This window comes from Typopeltis vanoorti, chromosome 24 (assembly GCF_054136105.1).
Source record: "Typopeltis vanoorti isolate ZY-2024b chromosome 24, IOZ_Tvanoo_1.0, whole genome shotgun sequence".
Lineage (NCBI taxonomy): Eukaryota > Metazoa > Arthropoda > Arachnida > Uropygi > Thelyphonidae > Typopeltis > Typopeltis vanoorti.
This window is the reverse complement of record NC_143572.1, coordinates 7380144-7394466: the sequence shown is the minus strand read 5'-3', so window position 1 is coordinate 7394466 and position 14323 is coordinate 7380144. Positions and strand designations below refer to the sequence as shown.

Genomic DNA, 14323 nt, shown 5'->3' with positions numbered 1-14323 from the left:
TAACGTCTCGAATTCATGTCGAGATTCTATATCGAGAATACGTATTATATCCTTTAATACGTATTCTAATGTATTGACGTTTTAGTCTGGATCAAGACTCATTCAACATTAACTAGAAGCTATATATTACTTTTTTCTGCTGAGCCTCATTCGAACCGCTCATTCTCTAGCCATGGAGCTCAGTCCAGTTATGCAGGGTTGCAAAAGTACAGTATAACATTCATCACTCTACGAGATACGTAATTTATAAACAAGTTCTTAGAAGACGTATATCAAGCTGAAGGAAATTCATCCCATGATTAGTTTACTCATATAGTACGGAATATTTTCCATATTGATTTTCGATATCAACCACGAGTGTCGCTTTAATTATTATGGTCGTGGCCATGTGTGTTTTGTCATTTGTCTGAGTTTGACATACACTTTTTATTTTGATAATGTGTTGTCTTGTTTTTTTTATGTTTTTCACTTTTATGTAGCCGAAGCTGAAATGCCTTTTTTTATTTATATTTTATTTGATTCATATTTAATGCCAGGTGAGATTTCGTTATATAGTTTATATTCACACTGAAGTTTGTACATTTCGTTGTCCATTTCCACTGAAGGTTGCTAATGAAGCTTATTTTCGTTCTTGCATTTCGATTATGCTTATGTTAGAAGCATTGGAAAAGTACTGTACCTTAGTTTCAGGAAAGATGTAATAGGAGTGTCAGCATGAGTTGGATGCGGAAGAGTTGTATTTTGTGTCGTAGGAAGCATTCTGCATTGGACCAGTTAAGATGGTCGTCGCTATCAGCAGGGCGCCTATGATAGGGTATTTTACATTTATCAAAATTGTCACAATATAAAAGTGCTTAGCAACTAATTTGCTAAGGGCACAAAAAGGCTAGCCACGCCGCAGGCTGTATTGGCAGAAGAATTGCAATCAACGTAAGTTTGGTCCTCTGTGCTTTGAAGTTACGCCAGTAAGATGAAATACGTTGAAAACTGCACCTTTAAGGCAAGGGGAGGATTTTAAAGAAAAAATGTAAGTGACATGAATCAGCAGATGAGCTGAATGAGTTAGGAATTTGTATTATAAAGACATAAATAAGAAATCACAGGGGGTGGGGAATGGGATTTATTCCAACAGATAATTATGAAAAACAGCATGTAATGGAGAGTGTTGGTTTTGGTGATAACATCAGATCTGTCCATAAACATAGCAATTACTTTTTTTTTTTTTTTTTTTTCCTGATTGGAGATTGAACATGCTATCTTGATTTGAGAAGTGGTCGATAGTTAATAAGAGATGCATGTTGATCCAGAGAGCGGGTAATGAAAAATTCAGGAGGTGGCTGTTCCAAGAGATGCACAGGAAATGGTCAATGGTATTTGAGAAATAATTATCAAATTTCATAGCTTTCCTGGGTCAGGAGGATTAAGTTAGCTGTATCATTATCCAAAAGAAAAAAAAAAACCAAGCTAAAATGATGCACGAGTAGCATTATTAAATAGAAGCAATTAAAAAGTTATGGCAAGAATAGAATATAATGAAAGTAACCATAGCCAAGAAGGTGACCATTATAATTATGAAATCGACATTATGAAAAGAAAATGGTAGGCAGTCTATAGGAAGTCCTAAAGAATTTTTTTATTATTCAGTAGATAAAAGGAAAGGTGATACCTTCAATGGAAGATGATAGTATCAGAAGAAATTGTTGAATTATTGAGTATTCACTGTGCAAGGAAGTATCATCCAGATGAAAATAATGCTGTGCATGTCATGTTAGAAGTTTAATGGACTGAAACAGTGCTGAGAAAAGATTAAAAATAATTAGTTCTTCCAGTATATCATTTACAGTGACATCTTCAGGGAGTACATGAGACTTGCAACACAAAGGCTAAACTGAGTGAAAGATGTGGACAATAGACTAGAGTCCTAACCAGGTGTTGTGCCCCTATGGACACCTATGTTGTCCCCCTTACTCACCTTATTTGGCACTTGTTTTGCCTCTTCTCTTGTCCTGCATACTTGTCATACCACATCATGCATAAAGAAAAAAAAAAACTTTTGTTGAAAATCTAATTGTTAATAATACTAATATCTTAGTGAGCTTTGATGTTACCTCACTGTTCACTAACATTCTCATAAATGACAGCTTTTTACTTTAAAAAAAAAAAGTTTTTCCTCATATCACAGATCTCTTTACGTTTGTTATCCATTTCAGATATTTCTCTTGAAAGAAAATTTATAAACAGATAGAAGGTACTTCTATGGGTTTTCCTATCTCACTCACTCCCTTGCCAATTTTTTAATGGAAGATTTTGAAAATGAAGCTCTTGGTTAGCCCTTTTTAAATCTTCTATTTGGCTGATATATGTGGATGATATGTTTTCTGTTTGGTCTCAAGACCCAGACACGTTACTCCTTCCTCTGTCATCTCAACAGTCTTTACCCAAGAATCCAATTTACAATGGAAAAGGAAATTAATAATAGTCTGGCCTTTATAAACACCTTGGTAACATGCCTACCTAATGGTAACCTGTCCTTTAAAAAGGAAACCAACTCACATAGGCCAAACTTTCTCATCATTCCTCCTTCCCCCTCTCAACAATGTCATATTATTAGGCAACTAACCAAAAGTGCCTGTAACCCTTGTTCCAGTGAGACCTCTATGTCAGCAGAACTTGTACACCCATATCTTTCTATGTATCATACTATTCCCACAATTTAAAAAACAAATAATCAACCTTTCTCTTAATCTATGACCTCATCAGAAAGAGTTTAGTAATGTTATCACCATCTCCTATGTTTGAGGCACATAAAAAAAAAAAAAAAGCCAGAATCTTAAAGATTTTTTATTTTATTTATTTTTTATTTTTATTTTTTTTTATGTTGAACCCATACATGAGAGGTTGGTAGATCAACCTATAGTACATTAGTACTGTGTATGAGTTAAAATACAACTTTTGTACAATGTTCAAGTTCTACTTAAAACTAGCTGCCCTTATCCAACTCTACTAAGGATGAAATCCCAACTCTGTTCGTTGTGTATATAGAGTTCTGAGTTTGATGCATATAAAAATTTGTACAATGCTGATTGTCTGTACTTAAATGGATTCAGAGTTAGGTGTCTAAAAAGTTTGTTCACTGAGAGTGTGAAAGCTCAAATCAGAGAAAAGCTAAAGAAATTAGGGTACAGACGACTGTGTGTGAAGGCACCCGTGAAGCAAATGAATGTGAGTGGGATTAACAAATACATAATCTAGTCTCTCAAGCAAAAATATTGAATAGGGTGATCAATTCAAGAAGTAAAGGTGGCTGTGGAAGTAAACTGCAACATCTCTACAGGAGGCCTACAGAGATGCTGTGGTTTCTATATACTAATGCCAGAAGAATTGGGAACAAGAAGTAGAGGTTTTAGCATTGGTTTGTGCCACCTCGCCAAACATTATAGGCATTAGTCAGATTCGGCTAACAGCAGATGATATATTTACAGGATAGAATGTAATGGATTTATTATTTTTTTTTTCAGGAAGAATAGAGTAGACAGGACAGGGGTTGGGATACTGCTGATAATATGAGATAAATTGAAGCCAACAAGTAGGAGGAAGTAGTAGAGATGACAGTTGCTTGAGTGAATCTAGTGTGTGATTGAGGCTAATAAGATAAAATGTAAAATGACTTGCTGCTGTAAGCCAGGGCATGCCAGGGATGATGTAACAACATGGAACCACAGATTAGTAAGAGTTCAAGTTGAATAATTATTATGGAGGGCTTCAACTTCAGAGATAGATTAGAGGGAGGAAAGATCACATGGTAGGAAGGAAATGGAATTTATAAATTTACCGAGAAATAATTACTTGAAGCAGAATGTCACAGAGTGGACTTGAGGTACGAGAGTGTTGGATCTTGTTTAGAGATCAGAAGACCTGTCCATAACTAAGGTGGTTACATTGCCTCAAATTGTGGAAAGTGATCATGTGGGCTTGACTTGGGAGGTAATGTGGAAATTCCAGTTAAGAAGGGGTATATGTGGAACATTAAGGCAGGTGATTATGATACACTTTGGAGGCAGTTCACAATACCATGACAAAGATTTGCAAGGGAAGGTTGTTCACAGAGCATGGGGGATAGTCAAGGGGTATCTGGAGGAAGCAATAACACTGTATATGCAAGGTTAGAATGGTAAATTGGGTAGGAGTTAGATGGATGAATAGTATCATTAAGCATGATCTGCAAACAAAGAAAATGTTGCGGAGGGTATATAAGGAGAAAGGTGACCAGCTAAACTGATGAACAGTACAATGATCAGGCAAGAAAAGTGACTAGCAGGGGACGGAAGGCAAAATCAGATTATGAGAAGAGATTAGCTGAAAGGAAATTCAAAAAGTTTTTTCATTATGTGGCAAGTAGAAGGAAGAATGACTATGGAAGGATAACTTTAATGAGTGCTGATGGTAGAGAGTTAACAAAGGCAGATGAAATTGTTAAGCTTCAGAGTGATTATTTTGCAAGGATATATCATCCAAGTGAAGATATTGTTATGACAGAGGTTATAGGCACTGAAATGAGAACAGAGGATGATGAATTGGAGGTACTTACGATATTGCACACTCTGAATGCAAATACAGCTTTGGGATTGGATGGTATATCAGCTTGCATTTTATGAAAATGTTCTAGGTAACTAGTGATGCCTTTGACTAGGCTGTTTAAGTGTAGTCAACTCTGGCAAAGTTCCAAAAAAAAGTGGAAGCAGGGCAAAATAATTCCCTTGCATTAAGGAGTAGTGGCAAATTATAGGCCAATAAGTATCTCAGGAGTTGTGATAAAAGTACTGGAAATGTTAGTCAAAAAGAGAATTCAGGATTGGATGGATCACAAAGCCATGTTGCCCTTAAAGCAGCATGGCTTTGTGAAGGGTTGGTCATGCCTTAGTAATCTAACTTTTTATAATAGAGTGACAACTGAGTTGGATAAAGCTAATGGCTACACAATGATACTGCTAGATTTTCAAAAACATTTGGCAGGTATCACATGGATCTCTGTTATGAAAGCTGAAACAAATGGGGATGGATAGGAAACTGGTGATGTGGTTAAAAGGGTAGCTTGACGTGGACAGATACCATAAAGTAGTAGCTTGAGGAGCATAGTCCAGGAGAAGGTAAGTGACTAGTGGTGTGCCACAGCCTCTGTGCTTAGACCACTGTTGTTTAATTTTGTACATAAATGATATAGAAAATAATTTGAAGGGAGATATTCTGTTATTTGTTGATGATGCAAAGTTGGATGGGGTAATAGTTAATCAAGGTGATAGAGAGCTTTCAAAGTGATTTAAATAGGCTGACAGTATGAGGAGAACATAATGGATGTCAGTTTAATGTGGAAAAGTCTAATGTTTTGAATTTTGTGATAAAAAGATTATAAGCTGTGTATCACATTGAGTGAACCATATTTCAGAAATTGATAAAGCCAGGGATTTGGGGACATTAGTAGATAGGGAGCTGAAGTTTAGAGGGCATATTGCTGAAGTATCCAGCATAGCTTACACGATTACTTGGTTATGGAAAAACATGTTAACAAGCAGAGATTGGATGTCATTCCTCTTATTAAGCCTTGTACCACCACATCTGGATTACTGTGTTCAGGTCTGGTTACCTGGGTTTCTTGGAAATGAGGAAGTGGTGAAGAGGATCCAGAGGTCTATGGAATGCTTCCTGTGAGGAGAGATTGAGGATTTGTGGATTGCAAAACCTGGTTAATAGGCAACAAAAATGGGGAGATATGATAGTAACATATAAGTTACTTAAAGGCTTATATAGGATTGATGCAGGGGAAATGTTTCATCATTTGGCTAGAGGAGACAGAACAAGAGATCATCTCTAGAAGTTAGATAAAAGTATTGTTAGCAAGAGCATGAGGACTAGATTTTTTGCTTGGAGAGTGGTGAATGAATGGAATGGTTTCACTGAGCCAGTTGTGAGTGTTTTGTCTGTTAAGGGTTTCAAGAAGAGGTATGCTGGATATTGTGTTGATAGTTTGAATCTCCCACAGTGAGTCTTAGGACTCCATGTAGGTGCTTGTGCAATAATAATAATAATAATAATTGTTCCTGCAAGTTGGCTACTATGTACAGACAGGAAAATCAGCCACATCCACATGGAAGAACAAAAAAAAAAAAAAATTAATCTGTAGTGATGACTATAATCAGTCAGGCCTTGCAGACCATGCTTTGGATACTCATAGAATCAATTGGAGAAATACTACCATGCTCCATTGCTATGAATTTAGAAGAGAAAGTGTGTCTTTAATAACATCTTCTGTTACTCTCAGAATCAGTCTAATTTGAATAAATATGGTTGCATAAAACTTCCTAAAATATAGGAAACACCAATACTTTGAGATCCCAGTTTACATCCTAGGCTGTTGACAGATATCCATAGAGAACACTCCACCTAGTTAGGACTCTAGTCTTTTGTTCATGTGTTTCAATTGGTTTTGAGTTGTCTTTGTGTGTGTGTGTTACAAGTGTTATTTCTACTCCATGAAGATGTCTCTGTAATTGAAATGAAATATTGGTGGAATTAAATATTAGTTTTAATCCTTTCTTAGTGCTTTTCACACCATTAAACTTCTAATATGAGTTTATCCCATCAGCTAAGCCCTAACACATGACCGGGTGTTAGTTAAACAAGAAGCTGGAAGTTTATTTTGCACTTGGTTAGACTATAATAAATTTAGTTTAATATTTTATCCAAGTATAAGCAAACAAAGTTTGCACCTGAAAATATCTTCAGGACTGAGGTAAGGTGGTACATCCCTTGGCAACTTGTATCAAAGGTGGACCAAGCTCTCATCACTCCTTGTCTCAGTATCTCCCATAATGCAAAGCCCATCTCCTTGTGGACATGTATACTGCTATGCATTAAGGGAAGGGCCACTACCCAGACTGGTTTCAACTTTTATTAAGGTCTCATCAGTGGGAGGCAGACCCAGATTGGTGATACTAAGGTAGAAACAATGGAGAGGTCATATTTACTTATATGAGTTGCCACCTGGTGTACCACCTTATTATTAAATTATGCTGGATTTAGAGAAAGATGTTGGAAGTTTATTTTTTACTTGGTTAGACTATAATAAATTTAGTTTAATCTTTTATCCAAGTGTAAGCAAACAAAGTTTGCGCCTGAAAATATCTTCAGGACTGAGGTAAGGTGGTACATCCCTTGGCAACTCGTAGCAAAGGTGGACCAAGCTCTCATCACTCCTTGTCTCAGTATCGCCCATAATGCAAAGCACATCTCCTTGTGGACATGTGTAATGCTATGCATTAAGGGAAGGGCCACTACCCAGACCGGTTTGACCTCTCCATTGCTTCTGCCTTAGTATCACCACTCTGGGTCTGCCTCCCACTGATGAGACCTCAATAAAGGTCGAAACCGGTGCAGGTCTGGCTCTGATGATTTGAGAGGCTCTGCTTGGGGGTAGGGTTTTGCCTGTCTCTGAGTGGGGCCACTGCTGAGATTATGACTCTGCTTGGTGGTGGGGTGAGCCTGCTACTGGGTAGAGCCAATGCTGAGAAGTTGTTCTTGGTGATGGGGTGAGCTTGTCACTGAGTGGAACAACGCTGAATTGGGCAATCTTTCAGGATCGTCTTATTTTTAGAGCCCGCTTCACCTGTACAAAGGTCGAAACTGATCTGGGTAGTGGCCCTTCCCTTAATGCATAGCAGTATACATGTCTGCAAGGAGATGTGCTTTGCATTATGGAAGATACTGAGACAAGGAGTGATGAGAGCTTGGTCCACCTTTGCTACGAGGTGCCAAGGGATGTACCACATTACCTCAGTCCTGAAGATATTTTCAGACGCAAACTTTCTTTGCTTACTCTTGGATAAAGGATTAAATTAAATTTATTAAACAAGAAGCATTATTTAAGGTAGACTCAATGACGTAGGATACAAATCATAAACCTTGTCACATTTTCTCAGTAGTGATGATGGTTCTTCTTCATGTAGCTTCCTCAGTGAGAGGTTGCAGCACCATGTTCCTTCCAGTTCTCTCTGTTGGTGGCTTTCCTTTTTGTTTCTGTGATCCTGTCCATGATCGTATATCGTCAAGCCATGTCCTTCGTTTTTTTGTCTCTTGATCCTTTTCCCATAATTTTTCCTTCTAAAATTGTTAGTATCCTCTGTCCTGCTGAACCTCTCAGTACATGTCCTGCCAATCTCATCTTTCTCTGGATCATTTCCTGTAATAAAGATCTCTGTGTTCTCATTCTCTGTAGGACATCTGCATTTGTCACATGTTCTGTCCATGGGATTTTCAGAGCTCTCCTATAGCACCACATTTCAAAGGCCATTATCTGATGCCTTACTCTCTTCTTGAATATCCAGGTCTCACTTCCATATGTGAAAATTGGCCATACTAATGTTCTTATCATTCTTTTCTTTATCTCGATACTCACAGAACTTTTGAGCAGATCTTTATTTTTCCAGAATGCATTTTTAGCTATGGCTTTTCTTATTTTTATTTCTTTATCTTGTTTTCCATCTGCAGTAAAGTAGGCACCTAAATATTCTGTCGTATTTTCAATTTTCATATTGTTTATGAATATTTCTGGCTCGGATCTGCTATCTTTTTAGATTTTCATAAATTTGGTCTTTTTTGCATTTATATCTAATCCAAATTCTTTACCTTCTTCAATTAGTAGCTGCAGTAATTTGATTAATTTGTTTCTTTTTTCTGCTATTAGAATGGTATCATCAGCATATTTAAGATTGTTGTATTTTATACCATTGATACTAATTCCTATTTTTTGTTTTTCAATTTTTTTCATCACTGTTTCACTATATATATAAAATAGATTTGGTGAAAGGATACAACCTTGTCTGACTCCTCTTTTTATTTTCACTACAGAAGTCTCGTCGTTAAACAGCTGCATTTTCTGTTTGTAAATCATTTTTATAATCTTAAGTACATGATCTTCTATGTTTAATTTATCTAATATATATTGAACATTTTATTATGTTTTACCCGGTCAAAAGCCTTCTGGAAGTCTATGAAGCATATGTAAATGTTCCTATTTCTTTCAGGTGATCCTTCTAATAGTATTTTTAGTTCTAGGATAGTATTAATGGTTCCCATTCCTCTTCTGAAGCCTTTCTGTTGTTCACTCAATTCACTGCTTAAGGCTCTTTCAATTTGTTTGTTAACAATGATTAAAATAATTTTAGATGCATGGGATATTAGGCTCACAGTTCTGTAATCCTCGCACTTTTGTGCATTAGTTTTCTTTGGAATTGGTATGCAGATAGATGTAAAAATTTCAGGTAATGATGATGGTTAAGGTTTTAGAAAAGTCAGTTTAGTCCAAACTTCAGAAAGGAATGAAAGAACTTTTTTTTTTCATTGTATGACAAAATGAAAGAGTACAGGATCATCTGTGTAAATTGATTAAGAATGAAGTTAGCAAGGTTGTAAGGATTGGTTTTTTGCTTTGAGAAAGGGAGGAGGTGAATATGCTGTCAGGGAATAACTTTAAAAAAAATTGATAAGCATTGTGTGTGTAATGATATGGCAGGTCTCCCACATTAAGTCTTGGGACCCCATAGAGATACCTAGTTAATAACATACTTTCCATGGCATATCAACAGCATTTATGGACTACTATTCACACAAGGCAAGATTTTTTGGATTGTTTTTATTGCCCATGGACAATGCATGGATGTGATTTTCCTTTATTAATATTCTACTGACAAGATACATTAGAATTACTTCAGAATCATTAGAATTACTTTTAATGATTCTGAAATGAATCATTAGAATTACTCCTAACTTTGTTAAATTATCTGATTTCACTTTTAACACTGGTTATTTTCCTGTATGAAAAAACTTTATAGACTGATTGAAGGAACAGCATTGAATTCTCCAGTCTTGCCTACCCATACCAGCTACTGTGTGGAGCATTTTTTGAATAGCACATGTTTGAACACCTTCACATGGTTTCATTTTGTGGGTGACTTTTTTTGTAGTTTATAACTTTTCATTGTCAGATTTATGTATTTTCTTTCAAAAAAACTTGCTCATCAAAAAATAAAATTCACTCTAGAATTTGAAACTAACAATAACAATCCTTTCCAAGATTTACTTATCCTAAGATGACCAGATGATAGTTTTGTTTCATGTTTTAAGTTTATGTATTGCACTGACATTATTTTGATGAATTAAAACTGACAACTTTGTTTGCGATTGCCTTTTATTCCCCTAGGCAAGGCAGTTTTAGCCCTTTGTAACTTTTGGAGACTGAGGGGCACTTCAATCTCCACCAGTAGCCAATCACAGATAACTGGCCCAAGCCTGTCACTAATTATGCATGGCATTCAGTGAAGAGAAGTAATTGATTAGTGCCACCATCTCATATGCCCTAATCCTAACACTATATTTATTGTTTGAAATAGCATTATGTGACAAAAATCCCGAGAAGAAAAAACCAACTTGCCTGTGCCAGAGATTGACTAACTTGGGAAATAGTTGAAGAAAGGTATTGGAAAAGCTCTTCTTATCTAAGACTAGAATCGAATGTAGAAAGCTCTTTGCTTTTTTTTTTTTTTGGTTGGCCTAATGCTGCAGATGCACACACTACTTCCACAGAGCCTATACAAGCCTCATGACAGCTTAGTTGAGTTAAATATGTTAAAGATTTTAAGGCAAATTTTTTTTTTCTTCTTTCTCTAATGGAACACTGTCATCAGATTATCATGCTGACAGTGGAAGTAGTTTGATCATTGAAATCAGATTAACAGTTATGTTGAAAAATGCAAAGGGACTGCTTTGTTTTTCTCTGAGAGAGAGAGAAAGAGAGAGGAAGGGGGAAGTATAATTGATTTAGCACATGGATGTCATTCTGATATCAAATGTTCATTTTTGCAGATACTATTTCAGAATGCAAGAAATCAGGCTGGAACTATTCTAAACAAGAATTTGTTTAGAATGAGCTAAAGCTTCTTCTTCATGGAAAATATACAACTTATAATAAATTTAGTTTAATCCTTTATCCAAGTGTGAGCAAACAAAGTTTGCGCCTGAAAGTATCTTCAGGACTGGGTTAAGGTGGTACACACCAGGGCAACTCGTTGCAAAGGTGGAGCAAGCTACCAACACTCCTATCCTAGTATCTCCTATAATGCAAAACACATCTCCTTGCGGATATGTCTATTGTTATGCATTAAGGGAAGGGCCACTACCCAGACCGGTTTCGACCTTTATTGAGGTCTCTTCAGTGGGAGCCAGGCCCAAGTCGAGATATCAGGCAGAAGCATTAGCAGGTCATCTCCACCTATAGGAATTGCCAATTGGTGTGCCACCCTTTTTTTAATAAGTTACTCTGGATTTAGAGAAAGATGTTGAAAGTTTATTTTCCACTTGGTTAGAGTATAATAAATTTAGTTTAATCCTTTATCCAAGTGTGAGCAAACAAAGTTTGCGCCTGAAAGTATCTTCAGGACTGGGTTAAGGTGGTACACACCAGGGCAACTCGTTGCAAAGGTGGAGCAAGCTACCAACACTCCTATCCTAGTATCTCCTATAATGCAAAACACATCTCCTTGCGGATATGTCTATTGTTATGCATTAAGGGAAGGGCCACTACCCAGACCGGTTTCGACCTTTATTGAGGTCTCTTCAGTGGGAGCCAGGCCCAAGTCGAGATATCAGGCAGAAGCATTAGCAGGTCATCTCCACCTATAGGAATTGCCAATTGGTGTGCCACCCTTTTTTAATAAGTTACTCTGGATTTAGAGAAAGATGTTGAAAGTTTATTTTCCACTTGGTTAGAGTATAATAAATTTAGTTTAATCCTTTATCCAAGTGTGAGCAAACAAAGTTTGCGCCTGAAAGTATCTTCAGGACTGGGTTAATTTAGGAGATACTAGGATAGGAGATACTTTTAGGAGATACTAGGATAGGAGTGTTGGTAGCTTGCTCCACCTTTGCAACGAGTTGCCCTGGTGTGTACCACCTTAACCCAGTCCTGAAGATACTTTCAGGCGCAAACTTTGTTTGCTCACACTTGGATAAAGGATTAAACTAAATTTATTATACTCTAACCAAGTGGAAAATAAACTTTCAACATCTTTCTCTAAATCCAGAGTAACTTATTAAAAAAGGGTGGCACACCAATTGGCAATTCCTATAGGTGGAGATGACCTGCTAATGCTTCTGCCTGATATCTCGACTTGGGCCTGGCTCCCACTGAAGAGACCTCAATAAAGGTCGAAACCGGTCTGGGTAGTGGCCCTTCCCTTAATGCATAACAATAGACATATCCGCAAGGAGATGTGTTTTGCATTATAGGAGATACTAGGATAGGAGTGTTGGTAGCTTGCTCCACCTTTGCAACGAGTTGCCCTGGTGTGTACCACCTTAACCCAGTCCTGAAGATACTTTCAGGCGCAAACTTTGTTTGCTCACACTTGGATAAAGGATTAAACTAAATTTATTATACTCTAACCAAGTGGAAAATAAACTTTCAACATCTTTCTCTAAATCCAGAGTAACTTATTAAAAAAGGGTGGCACACCAATTGGCAATTCCTATAGGTGGAGATGACCTGCTAATGCTTCTGCCTGATATCTTGACTTGGGCCTGGCTCCCACTGAAGAGACCTCAATAAAGGTCGAAACCGGTCTGGGTAGTGGCCCTTCCCTTAATGCATAACAATAGACATATCCGCAAGGAGATGTGTTTTGCATTATAGGAGATACTAGGATAGGAGTGTTGGTAGCTTGCTCCACCTTTGCAACGAGTTGCCCTGGTGTGTACCACCTTAACCCAGTCCTGAAGATACTTTCAGGCGCAAACTTTGTTTGCTCACACTTGGATAAAGGATTAAACTAAATTTATTATACTCTAACCAAGTGGAAAATAAACTTTCAAAATATACAACTGGTTACACTTGGATAAAGGATTGTTTTATTCTTTCATGTTAATTGCATGTGTTCATTAAACATGCATGAATAAAACAATCCTAATGAACACATGCAATTAACATGTAAAATCTACTTATCATGGCTTCAGATTTTAACATTGTCTAAATAACCATTGACTTGCTGCTGCATGGAGGAAAGCCACTTCCACTAGTGTATGATTGAGGCAAAAAACTGCCAGCATCTGGAAACTATATTTATGTTGATAATAGCAATGGAATCTTTCATCAGTATTATTATTATTATTAACATCTGACCTCCATAGAGTCAGAGACTCATCGTGGGAGGTAGATACTATCACACATAAAGCTCATCCAACCATGCCTTAAACTGATTCAACGCATTTACATTCCACTCACCAACCACTCCATATAAACCTGCTCTTCGCACCTCTGCTCCCACTCTCCTCTCTCCCTCCCTCCTATTCATAAGGTGTTGCAATTTATTCCACATTCCAAAGACCACTGACCACTTTTGTGAATCTTCTGTGGAACCTTTCTGACATATCCTTGTCCCTATGAAAATATTACATATTAATATAATATTATGTATAATATAATATATATATATATATATATATAAAATGGCCTATATAGCTCAGTGGAAGTGGTGCTTGCACCCTCTACATTAGGCTGCCAGAAGATAGACTGAAGTTCAAGTCTGATCACGAACTGGAGCAACTTTTTCTAAGCCTTTCTTTGACTGCTTCCTGAGTAGTCAATCTCTGGCACAGGCAAGCGGGGTTTTTCATCTGTATACTCAAGAAAATTGATCATGGAACTTGCATTATTTTAGACAGTAACATCCCGTAAGGGAGAGGTACCAAGAAATGGCAGCGCTTGTTTTCCCATCTCTTCATTGTTTGCTGCTCATAATTAGTGATAGTAATGAGTCAGCTATCTCTGAAGATTGAACTGCCCACTCAGTCTCCAAAATCTAGATAGGGTTTAAAAGGCCTCATCTATTCCTTGTAAGGGAATAAAAAGCATTAGCTGATTTTTATATATATACACACATACAAACAATAATATTATATAGAAACATTTTTAACTAATAATGCAATGTTTTGTTGAACATGGAAAACCTTAAAATATGTGACATAACAGGAAGTTTATGCTATTTGTTAAGATTTACAGTTATACAGAGTGCAGTAATCATCTCACAGTACTGTTGATCATTCTTTAATTCGTTATGTATAATCAGCAATGCATCACAAAGTGTCTATTAGCCATTGTATTGCAGCTGTTGCAAACAACTTCTGAATGTATGGAATTGAAAATATTGATTCATCTACCACCTTGTTCCTTACTTATTGTTGGTGCATCTTGCTCCTCTATTTGCTCAAATGAAATAAT

General features: G+C 36.8%; 1 protein-coding gene across 3 annotated transcripts in view; it reads left to right on the top strand.

Moving 5' to 3' along the window:
- Positions 1 to 383: 383 nt before the first annotated feature.
- The window catches only part of HPS4 (Hermansky-Pudlak syndrome 4 protein), a 304728-nt gene continuing 290788 nt past the window's right edge, over positions 384 to 14323 (top strand). For all 3 annotated transcript variants that reach the window (XM_090413587.1, XM_090413586.1, XM_090413589.1), the window contains exon 1: positions 384 to 536. The gene's annotated coding sequence lies outside the window, so the exon portion shown is untranslated. The remainder of the gene's footprint in view (positions 537 to 14323) is intronic.